The sequence below is a fragment of the Grampus griseus genome (assembly GCF_964374135.1).
Source record: "Grampus griseus genome assembly, chromosome: 14".
Taxonomy (NCBI): domain Eukaryota; kingdom Metazoa; phylum Chordata; class Mammalia; order Artiodactyla; family Delphinidae; genus Grampus; species Grampus griseus.
Genome location: NC_139008.1, coordinates 31,950,894 through 31,969,898, shown reverse-complemented (window position 1 = coordinate 31,969,898; position 19,005 = coordinate 31,950,894). Strand labels below are relative to the sequence as shown.

General features: G+C 48.8%; 1 protein-coding gene across 1 annotated transcript in view; it reads left to right on the top strand.

Moving 5' to 3' along the window:
• Positions 1-6,786: 6,786 nt before the first annotated feature.
• Positions 6,787-19,005, top strand: part of ABAT (4-aminobutyrate aminotransferase) — an 88,336-nt gene continuing 76,117 nt past the window's right edge. Inside the window, exon 1 of the mRNA XM_082670885.1 lies at positions 6,787-6,905. The gene's annotated coding sequence lies outside the window, so the exon portion shown is untranslated. The remainder of the gene's footprint in view (positions 6,906-19,005) is intronic.

Here is a 19,005-nt window from a genome sequence, read left to right as displayed (position 1 = left end):
AAATCATCATCCCCACTTAGAAAGCTGAGGCTCAGAGAGAGCCAGTGACAAGCTCAAGGTCACACAGCTGGGAAGTAACAACCGGTCTGGGACTGGAACCCTGGTGAATGCAGGTAAGGAGAGGCCCGGGAGCTGGCATGTCATCTGGTACCTTCCAGGCAAGGCTCTTCCCTCCACTGCCTGTGAATTCAGCAGGAGAATGAGTACTTGCGTGTACTTCATGTCTGCAAACTCCCAGGGACCCCCAAGATTCGTTTTCATGAAGACCTTTTCTGTGGGAAATGTATTTGAAACATCAGTCAACCAAGTGTCCGCTTTCCACAAACCCTGGATTTTTTTTTTAAATTTATTTATTTTTGGCTGCGTTGCTGCACGTGGGCTTTCTCTAGTTGCGGTGAGCAGTGCGGGGGCAGGTGGTGCTACTCTTCGTTGCGGCGCACGGGCTTCTCATTGCGGTGGCTTCTCTTGTTGTGGAGCACGGGCTCTAGGCGTGCAGCCTTCCGTAGTTGTGGCATGCGGGCTAGTAGTTGTGGCTCGCGGGCTCTAGAGCACAGGCTCAGTAGTTGTGGTGAACGGGCTTGGTTGCTACATGGCATGTGGGATCTTCTTGGACCAGGGATCAAACCTGCATTGGCAGGCAGACTCTTAACCACTGCGCCACCAGGGAAGCCTGGATCTTTATGGCCATGTTCAATTCAGGAAGAATAAAAAGTAAAAATGATACTGTTTCCTCTACTTTGTTTCAGTTCAATTAGACACATACTGAGCCCTGCTCTGTGCTCAGTAAGCCAGGCCGGCTTCTGCGTTCCCCAGGGGAATGCCGCTCTGCTTGCCCGTAGAAACCTTTTTATCATCCACCTTTCCTTCTCTATCTCACCACCCCACCCTGTACTGGGGTCTCCTGGGATCACTTCCCAGATAAAGCTATCAAATGCTGGTTCCAGGAGGAACCCACACGGACTGTGATGATTTGATGATGTTCATAATAATGGCTAATATCGTGGAGTGCTTACTGTGTGCCAACCATTCCACTATGTGCTCTGCAGACATTTCTCCCACTGAACACTCAGGGGACCCCAGTCATGCAGGCATCATCATCATCATCCCCATTTCACAGATGTGGAACTGAGGCTGGGAGAACTTAAGTTGTCTACGTAAAGTCATACTCCTCTTAACTGTCAGAGCCAGGATATGAACCCAGATCTCTGTTGAGATTGGCTGGGACCTGGGACCTGGGACCCTTAACCAGAGTGCTTGCACTTGCAGGAGCAACTAAAAATAACTGCATGCATGCGCGGTTGGGGCAATTAGGAACAATAAGGTACAAAAAGGCCACAAACCAACTGTCATTTCTGAGGTGCTGGGTGCAAAAGCAGCATACTACCCATGATCCCTGCACAGCACCACTAAGAAGGTGAGCAGAACACCTAAGGCCACACCCCTCTGGCCCAACCCACCGATCCACCCCTACCCTCACCTCATTTACAAAACCAGCTCCCAGGGCTTCCCGGGTGGCGCAGGGGTTGGGAGTCCGCCTTCCAGTGCAGGGGACACGGGTTCGAGCCCTGGTCCGGGAAGATCCCACATGCCGCAGAGCAACTAAGTCCAGGTGCCACAACTACTGAAGCCTGCGCGCCTAGAGCCTGTGCTCCGCAACAAGAGAAACCCACCGCAGTGAGAAGCCTGCGCACTGCAATGCAGACCCAACGCAGCCAAATAAATAAATACATACATACATACCTAAGAATTTCACAAAAAAAAATGAAACCAGCGCCCTCCTCAGGGAATGAGCAAGGGCACATGTTCCTTGGGGTTTTTTTGCTCCCTTGTGCTGCAGTCCCAACAAAGCCTGGCCTGAACTTCTTGTCTGACCTCTTATCAATTTCTATTGATTAAAGAGTCCAAGGACCCGAGTCAGTACCGAGGGGAGGATGAGGGGGAGAAATGACTTTGGAATTGCTGGTCCTGCGGGAAGTTGGTTCTCACTTTGGGTTTTCTCCTCCTCATTAGGGAGTTGTCAGGGCCAGGTATTAATAGAGTGCCTACTGCGTGCCAGGTACTGTCCTCAAAGACCTCAGGAAAGACCTAAATGCTTAGCTATTTTCTCCAGCAGTGGAGGTTAGGGGGCAGCCACACCCCTCCATCTGACCCCCAGACATGCCCTTGTATGTATCTGCCAAGAAGAATTGGGATGAATAGGAAGACGTCTCCAGCCACAGGAGGAAGGGACCTCGTACACAATACGTTCCTTCCATATTCTGGGAACGACATAAACATCACCTAGTACTAGGTTTCTCAGCTTCGGCACTGTTGACATTTGAGCACGATGATTGTTCTCAGGGGCTGCCTTGTGCATTTCCTGCCTCAGGGAAGCTCTGCAGGGCATGGGGCGGTGGGGGGCACTAGGGAATGACACAGTCCCCCTGATGTTTCAGCGTGGCCGGAGCTACCAGGGTAACTGCACTGTCGTGTCTCTTTCGGGCTGGCAGCTCTGAAGGGCCCAGACATCACAAAGGCAGCAGAATAAAGCATGTCTGTGACATAGCAGATGTGGCAACTGCTTCTGTTGGTTGTGGCACACCTCCCCACACTGTCCCCGTTTTACCTGTCCTTCAGGTAAGGAAAGTTGCAGGCAGCCCTGGGTCTTCCAGGAGCCCAGCACAAGGAACAAAATGTATGGGAATCAGTGCAAGGAAATCCCATCCAGGTTTGCATTCAGGCGTCCACTTATGTCCCAGCCTTCCAGGTGACCTCTGGCCATCATGGCTGACGTACCTGCTCCCACCCTGGGAACATCATCCTGTGTTTGCTTCTAAGAGTTTTATAGTTTTAAGACGTATTTAGGTCTTTGATCCATTATGAGTTAATTTTTTATATGGTGTGAAGTAAAGGTCCAACTTCATTCTTTTACATGTGGATCTTGTGGTAGATAGTTTAATTACCCAGTTTACAGATGAAAACACAGAGGCTGAGGAGGGGTAAATGACTTGTCCAGTGTCACATGGCCACTGGAAGGTGAAACTGGAAATCAATATCAAGTCCCAAACTGGTCCCCTTTCCCTTATACCCAAATGCCCTCTATGACACCCCTTTATTAGTTTGTGAGCAGGGAGCATGGAAAGCACAGACCTCAGAAATAAGGCACACATTTTAATCTGTCTCTGGGCAAGTTCATCCTCATCTCTGAGCCTCAGTTTCGTTTTCTGTACAGTGAGTTGCTGATTGCTGAGGGTCTTTCCTGCTCAGAGCCCCAAGAGCCTCAGGCTCCATTGTCCTCATTTCTCCTCTCAGGAGGTGCAGTGGGAACCCTCACAGGCAGAGCTGCTTTTCTGGCAGGAGTTCCCATCCTGGGCCTCAGCCAGCCTCTGGAAGACATTCTCAGCATCCCCTGGAAGACACCTGCAGCCCCACAGGAAAGCCTCAGAGCTGAGGAAAATGCAAGCAAAAAAAATGCTAACGCGAGCAGGGCTTTCTCTACCTGCTGACAGTTTTCTCCATAAGTGTTACAATGAAGCTATTTGAGAACCAGCTTGCAAAGCCCCTCGCTCTAAATATCCCTCTCACACCCTCCCTGAACCAGAAACAACGCGGCACCTCCTTGGATGCCCAGCACCAGGGCCTAACCCACAGCGGATGCTCCGTACACAGACGCATGAATGAATGAACAGATGAAGATGACTCCACACACTTTGTCTCCCCTGACTGCCTTAGACCAGGGCCTGGCAAACTTTTCTAAAAACGCCAGATGGTGAATATGTTTGGCTTCGCAGGCTGTGTGGTCTCTGTCGCCAGTAGTCCTCAGCTCTGCTGTGGTAGCACAAAGACAGCCACAGACATGCAGAAGTGGGTGGGAATGGCTGTGTTCCAGTAAAACTTTAGGCACAACGAAATTTGAATTTTACACAATTTTCTTGAGATACAAAATACTCTTCTTCTTTTGACTTTTTTCTACTATTAAAAATGTAAAACCTATTTTATAGCCTAGCTTGCAGGTCATATAAACAGATGGTGGGTTGCATTTGACTTAGACTTTTGCCTTTTGTTTTTCATTTTAAATATTTTTTTCTTAGCACAGAAGCAATATATATTCATTATAGAATAATTAGAAATTAGTGACATGCAGATAAAGTAAAATTATAATCATCCACAATTTCAACATAAAGAGGGAACAACTTCTGGGCATTTATTTTTTCAGCCTATCTGTCTATCATCTATCATCTATATTGGTGCTGTCCAGTGTGATAGCCACTAGCCATGTGTGACTATTTAACTTAAAACTAAAATTAGGGAATTCCCGGGCGGTCCAGTGGTTAGGATGCATGCTTTCACTGCCGAGGGCCCAGGTTTGATCCCTGGTTGGGGAAACTAAGATCCCACAAGTCGTGCGGCACAGCCTAAATTAATAAATAATAAAATTAGATAATATTTTAAAATTCAGTTTCTCATTCGACTAGTGACATGTCAAGTGTTCCGTACCTACCTATGGCTGGTGGCTACCATATTGAACAGCACAGATAAGAACATTTCCACCATCACAGAAAGTTCTATTGGATAGCACTGATTTATCTGTATCTATATAAATTTACCAAAAATAGAACAACACCAAATAAACTTTTTAGGTGAATATCTTTTACTCACTTAATATTTTGAGTCAACCATTCAACATCCAATACTATGTTTTATTCAATTCCATACCATTCAATATTCAACACCTATGCTTTATTGGAGGCATTCAGTATCATGTAACAGATGTCCCTTCCGAGTCCCTGTTGTACATTTAAGCTGTTTCCAGTTTTTTGCTACAAGAAACAAAGTGACAGTAAATCACTTTATCACTAAACTTATGCATCATTCATTGTTTTAGGATAAATTCATAGAGGTTTAACTGCTAGTTCAAAGGGTAAGCTCATTTTTAAGATTTTTTTAAATAGGAGTACTCAGTTTCTTTCCAGAAAGGCTTTGAACATTGATACTCCCAACAGCAATTTATGAAATTGTCCACTACCTTGAAACCTCCACAAATAATGGTTATTATAATAAAAACGAGGCCATTTTTGTAGATGAAATTTTCCATCTCTTTAATTTGCCTTTCTCTGACAAACTTTATTTCCTCCCATATTTACTGATCATTTTATTTCTTTGAGTGTGTCTTGGGCAATAAAAGGGATTACCTGTGTGGCTTAGGTTTTAAGGAAAAATTGCTCGATTTATACCCCAGGCCTCATAAAGTTCTGCAAGGTGACAGGATTAACATACCAAAGAGACTGGCAAAGCTCAGTTTTAGTAGAACTGTAGATCAATTATACTTTGTCTATTCCTTCGTATTACTCTTATTATTTCTTTGGGTCCCTACAGTCACAGACCACACTAGGGGGCAGGTGATTTGTTTGAGTTGGGTTTTTTTTAATATTTATTTATTTGGTTGCATGAGGTCTTAGTTGTGGCAGGTGGGCTCCTTAGTTGAAGTATGCATGTGGGATCTAGTTCCCTGACTAGGTATCGAACCCAGGCCCCTCGCATTAGGAGCGTGGAGTCTTATCCACTGCACCACCAGGGAAGTCCCTGTTTGGCGGTTTTAAAATGTATTTGTTTGCTTTATATTTATCTTAATTCCTAGGACTATAGTCCTGCTCACCTAATCAGAGATAGGGCAGCCTGGATTCATGGAAGGCAGGAAGGAAGGACCTCAGGGTTTTGCAAGATTCCAGCAGACTAAGGAAATAGTTACCTGATCATGCTGAGTGGGAAAACCCAAGCTGTATTCTTCCGTGGCCTTTTAAGTTCTGGAATCCCCATTCATCCATTCATTATGAGCACTTGGTCATCTCATGTTGTTCTGATGGGTAGTTTCTTGTGTTTTGATTTTACCATTGAATGAACGCATCCTCTTTCTAAATACCTTTAGAAAGCTACCGGGCTATCAGTCATTCACACTTTAGTATTAACTAGTTTTCATACAGCATTTTAATTTTTATAAAAGCACCTTTATCACATCTACCACCTCTCTTATGCCCATGAAGGAGGTACTATCACAGCTGTCTCCACTTACTATTGAGGAAATTGAGTATCAGGGAGGCGGAGTGACCTGCCCTAGATCGTGCAGAATGAACCATGGACTCCTAGTCCAGTGATCTTTGCATTGACCCCAGGATGCACTAGCTATTCGTCTTCCGGAGTTGATGGGCTAGGAGGTGTTAAGTGAATGGCAGCTCTTAGTGCAGAGAATGAGAGGGCCCTGAGCACCTGCAAGGGTAGGGGGGAGCACGTGAGGCGAGGCGGGGTGGGGTAGGGGGGTACGTGTAGGCGGGGGAGGGCCCGATGCTCTTTCCCCTCCCTTTCATACGGAACCTTGTCTGACTCTGAATCTAGGTTTCCAGAGCCCGGAATCCGGGCCGCAGGGTGCAGATGGGGCAGCTACACTAGCCCGCAGCCGCGAGGGTCCAGAAAATGGTCAGGGGGTAATTAAAGTCTAGGTGAAATCAAACTATAGAGCCACCCCGCTTTTAGAGACGGGCTCCCCACCCCACCCCACCCCCCATCAGATAGGCTTGGTGGGGGCTCCTCGCGGCAGCCGCCACAGCCCGGACCCTCGCTCCCGGCCCTCGCAGTCCCTCCTCCAGGCCCCCAGTTCTTCCGGCCCCGGAGGCCGGACTGTGCCCCCGTCCCTCCTTCCCCCTCCCTCCCGGGGGCGGTGGCCCGTGGCGGACGCGCTGATTGGCGGCGGTGCGAGCGAGGGCCGGAACCGGCAGCGCTGATTGGCCAGAGCCTCTCGGCGGAGCCACGGAGCCCGGCGAGTCGCTGGGGGAAGCTGGGCAGAGACCGGGAGGAACCGGAGCTCAGGGCGCGGATCCCTCAAGTCGGTGCCTGGCAGGTCGGAGTCCGAACGTTGAAGCAGGGGCCTGGAGGTAAGGACCTGGCGCCGGGTCGCGTGAGACGAGCCCTTCCGCGGGAGCTGAGACGGAATCCTTCGGCCCTGCCCCAGGGAGCAAAAACGGGGCATCTTCTCACAGAGACGGAGCCCTCATCTTCCCGAGACGCGGGTCCCCACCCCACCCCCCGAAAAGAGAGGGTCTCTCACCTCCCAGAGAGCAAAATAGTTTCCTTTTCCCTTCAGAAATGGGCCTTTCCTTCCTGGCCCCCAGCTCTAGAGATAGGATTCCTCTTCCTACTTTACCCCTTGGAATGGAACGTGCCCCCTCAAAGTGGGTTCCAGCCTCCCCAGGTTTCTAGGGCCCCTTGATCTCTTTGGAGACCCATGCCCCTTCCCCTTCCCTAAAAAACTAAGTTTGGATTCTTCTCCCCACCCAGCCTTCTCAGCTCATAGATAACAGTGTGTTTCCTCCAGGAGGGGAAATAAGCCCCTCCCTAAGAGAAGGATATCCCTCTCCAGAGATTCTGCATGTCACCCTCAAACGCGATACAGACCTCCCTGGGCCCCCCAACTCAGAAACTGGACTCTGCGATTTGCCTTCAGAGGTGGATGATTACCTACCTCCTCCCACCCCCCCATCCGTAAGAGAGAGACGACGGTTGGTTGCCTCAGACACCTCCACACTGAAGGCATTTGGGGGATTTCCCCTCTTTCTCCAGTCAAGATGTAACAGAAGGGGTTTTCATACTCAGAAACAGGGCCAGGGTCTGGTCACCAGTCTGCACCAGTCACCCACCTCAATCCACCCCTCTGTAACCCTTTTACACAAACCCCATCCCACTAACAACCCCCCCCCCCCCGCCCCCATCCACCACTCCCAGTCCCATCCTTCCCACCTAATTCCATCTCACCTTTCCTCACCCACCCTGGCCAGAGGTAAGGCCAGAGGATGAGGTTTAGTAAGACTGAAACTCTTAAAGCTGGGATCCTGAGCCTAGAGATCATTCCAGGAGCCTCCAAACTGCCAACAGAGATGGGCTCTGAGGCAGCAGGACCAGCAGGAACCACCCCCCGCCAACACACACACACACACACACACACACACACACACACACACACACACACACACACACACACACACACACACACAAAGCACTGTGTTCAGAATATCCTCCCCTGAGGCAGGCCAACCCCTCTTCTAGAGAAGACGGTGTCAGTGCAGACAGAAGGGCCCCAATTTGCTCCCTGGGGCTGCCCCTCCCCCAGCTCCTGTGGGCATTGCCTGGTGGAATTCCCTAGGCCCTTGGCCAGGGGAGATGCTGCAGGAACCATCCGTTGGGCTGGCTTCAGTGAAGCTGGACTAAGGGACACGATGTTGGTGACCTGAGCGGGGCTGGGCACCGCTGTAATCTGGCAGGCCAGGATGGGGGCGGGAGGCAGGGGAGACGAAGGCAAGGAGCTTTGCTTTGCTCTTTGGAGTTCACCCTAGAGGTGGAGTAGGAGAAGCGTGTGTCCTGGACGCCCAAAGAGGTCAGCCCTGGAGAGAGAAAAATGGCCCAGTCGGGAGTCCTTAGACCTCCCAGGGACTCCAGATCAAAGATCTTGCTCCTTCATTTGACAGTTGAGCAAAGAGAGGCACGAGGAGGGGAAGAGACTTGCTCAAGGTCACCTAGCCAGTGGGTAGCGAAGCTGGTCACAGCCTCTCCGGGACTCCTGGGCTGCCGGGGTCCTGGACACTACCTCTTGCCCTCATATTTAGAACCGGGACTTCTGGGCACTGTGGTCCCCACTTACCAGAGGTGGTACAGAGGCTCTGCCAATGTCACGCAGCTAGGAGCAGACCGAGCTGGAACCCAGCGCCGTCCCCCAACAAGCCACCTTGTAGATCCATTCCCAGGGCTTTGCACTTCACCACTCAGCCCTTGGGATCTTTGTATTGAGCCCGCTGCCCAGTCTAGGCTTGCCAGAATACAAATGGACTCGGGATAGCAAGTGAGATCAGTTGCAACAGTCTGGAGCCCACGCTGCTGCAGGAATATCTGCTGCAGGTGAGGCTTGCTCCAGGCACTTTGGGCAGAGCTCCCCCCAAGACCTGGAAGTCACGGCCCCTCCCTCCAGGGCCCCCCACCTCGATCCCTGCCTTTTCCCTCCGACCCCGAGTTCCCTGCCGCAATGTCGCGCCCCAGCTTAGAGCCTGCTCCTTTTCCTGAGGCATTGGATACCCACCAGCCCACTGGGTCAACAGCAACCAGGTCCCTACAAATGGGAGGGTCTTGAGGCAGAAACTCCCCCTGCCTCCAGCTAAGGGGTTGGCTATTGTGCTCCAATGTAGAGCAGGGATCCAAGTCCAAGGTGCCGAGGTGAAAGTTCAGAGTATGAGGGAGAACTGTAGTGCATGGGGGTTGAGAGATGGGTCTCTGAACCCCTCTTATCAGGGTCTAGAGCCCAAATCTGCTACTTAGTATGTTTCTTGGAGGAATTATTAAATTCTCTGTGACTCAGTTCCCTCAATGTCCTTATCAGGGTAAAATGAGTTAATCTTTGTAAAGTGCATGGCACAGGGCAAGTGGGTGGAAGCAGTGATTATGATTACAAGTCATAAAACCTCTAAACCTGGGTAGGGAGGTTGTGCTTTTAGGTAAAACTTATGACTCGCTGTGTAGATAATCTGTCAGGGGTAAAGGCAGCGAACAGTCAGCCCCTGTTTGGAGACAAGGGTGATGTCTTCCCAGAGAGACCGTACAGTATTTGGAATGCACCGCAGACCCTAAAGTCAGTTGGAGCCGGCAGTCTACTCCCATTACTGCTGACGGGGGACCTTGGGCAGGTCATCCAGCTCTCTGAGCCTCAGTTTCCTTATCTTTGAATTGGGTTTGTTGGGGGGTAGGCATCAGATAAGAGAGAGGTCTAGAGCAGGGTTTCTTATCCTCAGCAGTGTTGCCGTTTGGGACCGGATCATTCTTTGTTGCGGGGGGCAGGGGGCTGTCTTGTGCACTGTAGGCTGTCTAGCAGCATCCCTACCCTCTACCCAGTAAAGCCACTTGCAACCATTTCCATTTATGACAACTAAAATCATCTCCAAGCATTGTCAGATGTCCTCCCCCCTTGAGAACTGCTGATCTAATACAGGTGCCCCACTCATAGTGGATGATTGACATAAGAGAGCATCCTTCTCATTCAGGTTCCTCGTTCTGGTTTGTGCATCATGGAAGCGGTGTGTTCACCTGCTGAGCCTGCCGATATTGAGGGCAGTATTAACCCCTCACGTTTCAGCAGGAAAGTCTGGAGCACCTCCATGTATGTTACTGTAGGTTTCCCATTTTACAGGTGAGCAAACGGAGGCCCACAGAAGTGAAAGGACTCTTCTAAAGGCATTACCCCCTTCCCTGCTAGAAGTCGAAGAAACATCCATGCAAGAAACAGTTTTAGAAATCACGTAGTTCTGGGCCTTCTCAGATCCTTCGGCAGTCTCTTTCAGAATTTAAACTGCGTGCCCTTGGGCCCGGCCATCCCACTTCTAAGAATCTCCTGTAGAAATGCTCACACAAGCACACAGTAGAAGGCAGGAATGTTCGCCTAAGGGCTTGGCAATCCAAGATGGGAAGGGGTTCCATTACATGGGAATATAAGCCGTCTTTTTAGAAGAATGGGGGAGAGCTACATTCCTGACCTGGAAAGACCTCCAAGACATGATTTAGTGAAACACTAAAGTTACAGCATCAGTATATACAGTATTTTAGTAAGTATATGTAAATACATATAGGGAAGCAAGGAGCATGAAATGGGCCTGTGTGTCTGTGTATATACCTATACATATATATGTAAATGAATCTATCCAGGGGGAAGGAGACGAAAAGGAATCCTCTAGCCAGCTTCCTGTGCATTACAGATGAGCCAAGCACAGTCCCCAGAGGTTGAGGCTTGCTCAGGGTCCCTCAGCCAGGAAGGATGGCAGGGGGACTGTAGCCCGAGTTCTACAGCCCAGGCTGGGGCTCTTTCAGCTGCCTGGCCCCCAGGTCAGTGTGGCGGGCGGGGTCTGAGGACTGGACATTCCTGCACACCCTGGTCCCTCTCTCCTGGGAAGTGGTCAGGCCAGAAGCTGCCAGTGGCTGAAACTCAGGCCTTTGAGCTTCCTAAGAGTTCTGGGGCCAGGAGACAGGAATCTGAGGCCTCACGTCCACAGGCCGAGCCTCTGCCCTGGCCACAGCGGATTCTTTCTACCAGCATCCCAATGGGTCTTGAGGTCACACTGACCAGAGGGAGGGAGGGAGGGAGGGAGGGAGGAAGGAAGGAAGGAAGGAAGAAGGAAGGAAGGAAGGAAGGAAGGAAGAGGGAGGGAGGGAGGCAATGGTAGAACCTACCTCTGGGTTACTCTGAGGATTAGCTGAAACCCTGTTCAAACACCTGGTACCTGGTCCCCCTTAAGTAATGTGAGCGCTGGCTCTCTCCATCTCTGTCTGCTTGCCAGCCCCCCTTGCCAGGATGCAGGGGAAAAAAGCCTCGTGGGAGCCTGAGGGCTTCAAGAACGCCCAGGCTGAATCACCAACCCCCCTCCCTCCACTGCATCCCTGCAGAAAGTCCGGGAGGGGTTTCTATAGGTGTCTGCACTCCTCCCTCTCCCTTGTGTCTGACTAGCCCAGGCGTCTCAGGCATTAAATTGTCTTACCCATCCCCGGAATGGCATAACGGGATATGGCCTCTAGTCACACATTCTTTCCATAGTGGGCTCGACTCCCCAAGGGCAAATTGCCCTCCTTCTTCAAAAGCTCTCTCCCTGACCCTCCCTGGCCCCAGCCTGGAGATCGATTTTTCCTCGGAACTCCCAGCACTTACATCTGAGGCCTCCTTGGGTCCATGACTGTTTGCTGTCTTTTCTCCCCTTCCGTATCCCTGGGGAGTAGAGAGCATACAGTCAGGTCTCATTCCCTCCTGTCCCAAGTACAGAGCACCTTTCCTGGCACACAGTAGAGACTGGACGAGCATTTATTGTGCAATACATATAGCATAAAATTTGCCATTTTAATCATTTTAAAGTGTACACTTCAGTGACACTAAGTACATTCACAGTGTTGTGCATCTCTCGCCACTCTCTAGTTCCAGAACTCCTTTATCACCTCGAAAGGAACCCTTGTCACTCTCCCTTCCCCCAGCCCCTGGCGACCACTAATCTCTTTTTTGATTCAATAGATTTGTCTATTCTGAATATTTCATATAAATGGCATCATCCAATATGTGGCCTGTTGGGTCTGGCTTCTCCACGTTGTAGCACGTATCAGTACTTCGTTCCTTTTTATGGCTAAATAGTATTCTGTTGCATGGCTATACCACAGTTTGTTTATCCATCTGTCAGTCGATGGACATTTGGGTTTCCAACTTTTGACAGTTGTAAGTGCTGCAGCTCTGGGCATGTATGTACAGCTTTCGGTTCCCAGATCTGTCTTCAATTCTTTGGGAAGTGGAACTGCTGGGTCATATAGTAATTTTTTGCTTAACCTTTTGAGGAGATGCCAGACTACACCATTTTACATTCCCACCAGCAATGTGTGAGGGTTCCCATTTTTCCACATTTTTATCAACACGTTATTTTCTGATTACTGTTATTACGATGTATTATTGTCATCCTCGTGGATGTGAAGGGGTGTCTCATTGTGGTTTTGATTTGCGTTTCTCTGACGATTAGTGAAGCTGAGCATCTTTTCATGTGCTGGTTGGCCATGTGTATGTCTTCTTTGGAGAAAGGTTCATTCAAGTCCTTTGCCCATTTTTGAATTGGGTCGTTTGTCTTTTTGTTGCTGTTGTAAGACTTCTTTATATACCTAAGTATATCTTTGTGTTGCCATTTCCTCTTGCATTTAAACATTTGCTCAGCTCCTGGGGGTCAGGCACTGTCTTGTGACCTCGGGATGTCAAGGTGACTACAATATAGTTCCTGCCCAAAAGGGGCTCCCAGTTTATTTATTTATTTTTATTAATTTTTATTGGAGTATAGTTACTTTGTGTTAGTTTCTACTGTACAGCAAAGTGAATCCGCTATACGTGTACATATATCCCCTCTTTTTGGGATTTCCTTCCCGTTTAGATCACAAGGGGCTCCCAGTTTAGAGCAAAGTTTCTTGACAGCACTAGTGCCGTTGCTGGGGTGCGTTTGGGGGTGCTGTCCCTGCACTATAGGATGTTTAGCAGTATTTCTGGGTTTTACTCCACTCGGTGACAGTAGCATACTTCCCCCCAAGCTGTCACAACCAAAAATGTCTCCAGACATTGCCAAATGTCCCCTGGGGGGCCACTTGTCCCCTGGCTGAGAATCATTGGTTTAGAGGCTTAGACAGTTGTGTGTATCTACAACTTCAGTCATATCTCTTGTGCCTAACAGGGTACATAGTGGGCATTCAGGACTTATTTGTTGGATGTTGGATGGGGGGATGGATGGATGGATGCATGGATGAAATAATGAATGCAATTTACAGGGTTTGGACATGTGCCTGAAACTCTACTATGTGAAACAAAACACTCTTCTTCCGACTGGAATATTCTACCCCTTTCTGCCTAGCGCAATGGTTCTCACACTTGAGCATCAGAATCCCCTGGAGGGTGTGTTAAAACAAAGATTGAAGGGCCCCACCACCAGAATTGCGGTCCCACCACCAGAATTACGTTGAATCACTGCCCCCCAGAATGCTCCCAACCCAGTTTCCACGTCCCTTGGGAACCCTGCACCAGACTTCTCCCACCTCCGCCAGCCTGTCCATCCTCAGAGGTCTCACAGCTTAACTGCCAGCATCTCCCACTTGGGTGCTAACATTTATTGCTTTGGACTGTCAGCAACATGCTGGACATCTGTCGCTCAGCCACTGCATTGAGAATTCCTTCAAAGCCGGAACCCACCATGTCCTAGCACCCCTAGAACCCTGCTACCCAAGTGTGGTCCAGTGCCCAGCAGCATGACATCACTGGGGAACTGGTTAGAAATTCAGGCTCTTGGGACCCCGTCAGGCCTACAAAATGCAGTCTGCATTTTAACACTATCCTGGTGGGATGGGGGGTTCATGTGCACATTCGAGTAGTTTGGGAAGCCTGTCCTAGGCCGTCTCTATAACCCTCACAACTCAGAGCTAATCCCTTGCAACTTCGCTGATGTGTTATATTGACAGCATCTGTTACACTGTACATGGTGTCTGGGCTGGAACATCATTAGCGCGTTACTGGCCATTCATCTCTTTGCCTGATGTATTTTATCTCTTGGAATGGCTAAACTGACCTTGCTTTACCCACTGGAAAACCGGAGGGGCAGCGTCTCGCTCAAGATCAAATGAAGACCGTGAGGCAGAACAGAGAGACGGCCATCCATTCCTTAGAGGGGAGCAGTTGAAGCACCATGGTGGTGACACATGAAAATATGGGGTGGGAGGGCAGCATTCTGAGGCTACTAGGTTTGCTTTTCAAACGTGGAGAGCTGGGAGATGATTCAAAAGTAGGCCAAAAACAGGGGCTGAAGTGCTATCTTGCCATTTATTCAACAAGTATTTATTGAGTACTTCGTAGATGCCAGACATCGGCATCACGTGTGTGGTATTAACAAGGAATACGAGGTCTCCCTCTTAGTGGCTTCTGTCTAGGTGGGCAGTCTAGCCATCTGCATTCATTCATTCCTGTGAGTGTGCCCATTTATTGCACAACTTCCATGTGTCCTGACAGAACTAGTGGTGTGTGTGTGTGTGCATGGTGAGGGAGAGATGAACACCCAGCTACTACACCAGAGGATCTTCTAGGCTAGCTGTCAGGGGACAGGCCTATAAACAACCGTTCAGAGAGATGAGTGCCAAGTGTGTGTGTGGGAGCGGATAGTGGTCAGAGCTCAGAGAAGGAAGAGGTTCCCTGTCCCTGGGGACGCTGGGAAGGAAATTTCAGGGGGAAAAGTCAGAAAAGCCAGGAAAGATATTCTCAACAGATAGAACATGAACGGGGGCTCAGAGACTTCATGGAAAACTGTTAAAAGAAAATCTTCAGGAAAAAGGTGCCGGGGGGTGGGTGTGGGGGGAATAAAATCATGGTTCCAAATACAGATGCAAAAACAAACACTTGTCAGTGATTTTAGTAAGCTCACTCAATGAGAGAACCAAGCAGATGTTGGAACTGGTTCAAAGGAAAAGTCAAATAAAGCACAATTGTCTACCGAGTCAAGGAATGCTTAAATGCATTACAAATGGAGACAAAATAAAATGGTTGGACAAGACAGAATTGGCTTCTCTTTCAGATTCCTACAACTTACAAAGAGTTGAAAAAAATAGCTCGAAGATAATGAACAGGGCTAGAATCAGATATCTTAAAAGTTTGTGTTGTATGTAAACGATGCATAGTTTTCCATTGAGATGCAATTTTTTTTTCTATAAAACCAATGTTCAGAGGATGGGGGAGGCATATGGTGGAGCCCACCCAGGGTGGATGGGCGAGGAGAGGGAAGCTGCAGGGGGGCCAGATCATGGACAGCCTGGTGACCCTAGGTAATGAGTTCAGACTTGACCTAGAGACTCCTGGGGAACCTGGAAGGGTTTTAAACAAGGAGGTGACCTGATTTGATTAGCACTTGAGCAATATCCTTCTGGAAGATTCGTGGAGAGTGGACTGGTTGTAGAAGGAGCAGACAGAGAAGCCTGTTAAAAGATGAGATGGTGGGGGCTTCACATAGAGTAGGGCTCGGCAAATATTTTCTTTCAAGGGCAGGTAGTAAATATTTGAGGCTTTGTGGGCCACACAGTTACGATCGCAACTGCTCAAACTGTACCGTGAAATTTAAATGAATGGACGAATCTGTGTGCTAATAAAACTTTATCTACAAAAACAGGCTGGGGGGCCAGATGCCCCCCCCACCACAGTTTGTCAACCCCTCATCTAGAGCAGCGTCAGAGAGGCTAGAGCTGTCCATGGTTTTGACAGGCCTCCTGCATCCCTTCCTCGAGATGTTTAGAGGCCATTGGCAGCTGTTGGTGGGAGTCCAGGGACACTGCTCCCCTCCCTTTGAGTGTGGGTTCCCTGAGGGAATCAGACGATCCCTGGGGTGGATCACTGGCCTTCTAGCAAAAGCTTTCAGGACCTCGAAGCTCCTTCAGGGCAAGATTGGCCAAACAGCCTCTTAAAGCAGCCAAAAGAGCAAGCCGTCACCTCAGCAGGGCTTTCCTGCGTAAGATCAGAGTCTGCCTCCCCTCTTTGCCCAGAGCTGTAAATAGCTCTCTGCTGGCTTTGCAAGTGCCATTCTGGGGACAGGCTGGAAATGAGCACACCAAGGAGCATTTGTGCAAATTACTGCCTGCATGCGAATTTGCATGCTTGGCATCCTGCCCCAGCCCTAAGTGCACAGTCCTCCCAGGGGCTGAAAGCAAAACTCAAAGAAGAGCCACACACAGAAGAGCATGGACGTTCTGACCTGGGGACAGCGTCCAGGAGCGATCCAGGGTTCGGCTGCCAGGGTAATGATAAGCTAGAGGGACAAGAGGAAACATTCAGAGGACCCTGGACGGAGTTTCAACTCAGGCTCTGCCCATCCGAACGCAATGACCCATAAACAGTGGCAACTCATATTTGCTGAGAATTTGGTGGGTGCTAGGGCTATTCTGAGGGTTTTATGTGTATTTTGTTCGTCCCATTGCTCACAACAACCTAACGAGGAAAGACTGATCAGGTTACAGAGGTAGAAAATGGAGGCTCAGAATGGATGACTGACTCCCGGGCTCTCATAGTAAAAGCAGCAAGTCTAGAGAGAAACCCAGGCTTACAGACCCCGACCCCTATTGTCTAACACTAAGCCACACGGATGCCTCTGGGTATGCCCACTGCTCTTGCTGGCCTCAGTTTACTCATCCATCAATAGGAATAATAATGTCTTATCCCTTGATGATCACAGCAGAGTTTGGGAGGACCAGCTGCCACAGCAAATGAGAAAGCATGGTTCGAAAGTCAAAAATGCTGAATAAAGCTGGTGGTGGGTGGAGAAAGCCCAAAGCACTTCCAGCAGCAGCCGCCCACCAGCAACTCGGATCATTTGCGTAATTGATAGATTCGACCCTGTGCAACCCCTCAATGTCCTGCTGTGGGCTTGGGGTGGGGTCTGTTTCTTAGACCCTCCTATGGGGTCAAGGAAGAAGTCCTGTATTTGGAAAGCAGCTGTGTTGCTGGCCCCCTGAGTGCCCTGGAGGTTGTGACTTCTGGGTCTCAGTTTGTTCATCTGTAAAATGCCCACAATACTGCCCTTTGAAACAGCGTATGGGTGGTTATTAGATTGGATGATAAGGGTGAGTGGTTGAATGCTTTCTACCTGCCAGGCACTGGGCTCTATTTGGATTATCTCATTTAATGCTCTCAATAGTTCAGATGGGGTTGACCTTTCTGTGGACATGGAAACAGAATCAGAGAGTTTTAAGTTTCTTGGCCAAGTTCACAGAGGTAGGAAGGGCCAGAAACTGGACATGTGAGACATAATTCAGTCTATAGCAAGACTACTATAAATTGTGTTGCCATGAACATTCTAGAACAAAGTGTTTTAGACTCCACCAGCAGTGTGTATGAGGGTTCCACTTTCTCCATACCCTTTCCAGCTCCAGCACCTCGACTTGCTATTATATTTTAACCATTCCAGGGGGTGTGTAGTTGTGGGGGGTTTTTTTGTTTGTTTGTTTTATTTTTGGCTTCATTGGGTCTTCGTTGCTGTGCACGGGCTTTCTCTAGTTGCGGCGAGCGGGGGCTACTCTTCGTTGCAGTGCGCAGGCTTCTCATTGCAGTGGCTTCTCTTGTTGCATGCAGAGCACGGGCTCTACGCACGCGGGCTCAGTAGTTGTGGCTCGCGGGCTCTAGAACACAGGCTCAGTAGTTGTGGAGCATTGGCTTAGTTGCTTCGTGACATGTGGGATCTTCCTGGACCAGGGCTCGAACCCGTGTCCCCTGCTAACCACTGTGCCACCAGGTAAGCCCCTGTAGTTGTTTTAAAAATTTCTCTACTAACTGAATTCTATCACCTTTTCTATATGTCTGTTGACCATTTGAAGTTTCTATTTTATGAAGTGCCTGTTAAGATCTCTTGTCCATTTTTCTTTTCTTTTCTTTTTTTTTTTTTTGCGGTACACAGACCTCTCACTGTTGTGGCCTCTCCCGTTGCGGAGCACAGGCTCCGGACGCGCAGGCTCAGCGGCCATGGCTCACGGGCCCAGCCGCTCAGCAGCATGTGGGATTTTCTGGGACCGGGGCATGAACCCGTGTCCCCTGCATCGGCAGGCGGACTCTCAACCACTGTGCCACCAGGGAAGCCCTCTTGTCTATTTTCTTTTTCTTATAGCTTTGGACTTGTCTATTTTCTTTTTCTTATAGCTTTGTAGGAGTTGTTTAATCATGCTGGATAGTGAACCCTTTGCCAGTTATATGTTATGTATATTCTACTCTGTGGCGTGACTTTAGTTTTCAATGGTGACTTTCGGTTATTGGAATTTTTAATTTTTACATATTTCATATTCATCTTTTTTCATGGTTGAGGCTTTTTGTGTTCTATTTAAGAAATTTAAAGTCATTCATATTGCCCCTTCAATTTTCTAGTAGCTTTCACATTTTGCGTTTCATATTTATCTCTATAGTCTGCCTGGGGTTGACTTTTAGGTATCGAATGAGGCAGGATCATTATAAATTTTTCTTTCCATGTGGATAATCCCATTGACCCAATATCACTGACTCTTTATAGGAAATCAAGCATTCATATAAGTGTAAGTCTGTTTTTCTGTTCTCTATTTCATTTGTGAAGTGTGTTTCTTTGCCCCACGCCACATTGTCTTAACCACTGTAGCCTTAGAATATGATGGAACATTCCAGATTGCCTCTAAAGAGGCTGAACCAATCAACACTTTTACTAACAATTCAATAACGGTATAATTTATGGATGTATGATCCTAAGCATAGACACAGCTTAAAGAAGTTTACAGTTTTATAAGTGACCAGACATGACCCAAATAATTATACAACAGAGGTGTCCTGTAAATGGGGTGCCACAAAGAGGGAGGTATGTGGGGCTGAGTGTGCATGGGGTGGGCAGGGGCTTGGGGGAGGTTTCATCTGGTGGGAGAGAGATCAGGGAAGGCTTCCCAGAGGAGGTGTGTCAT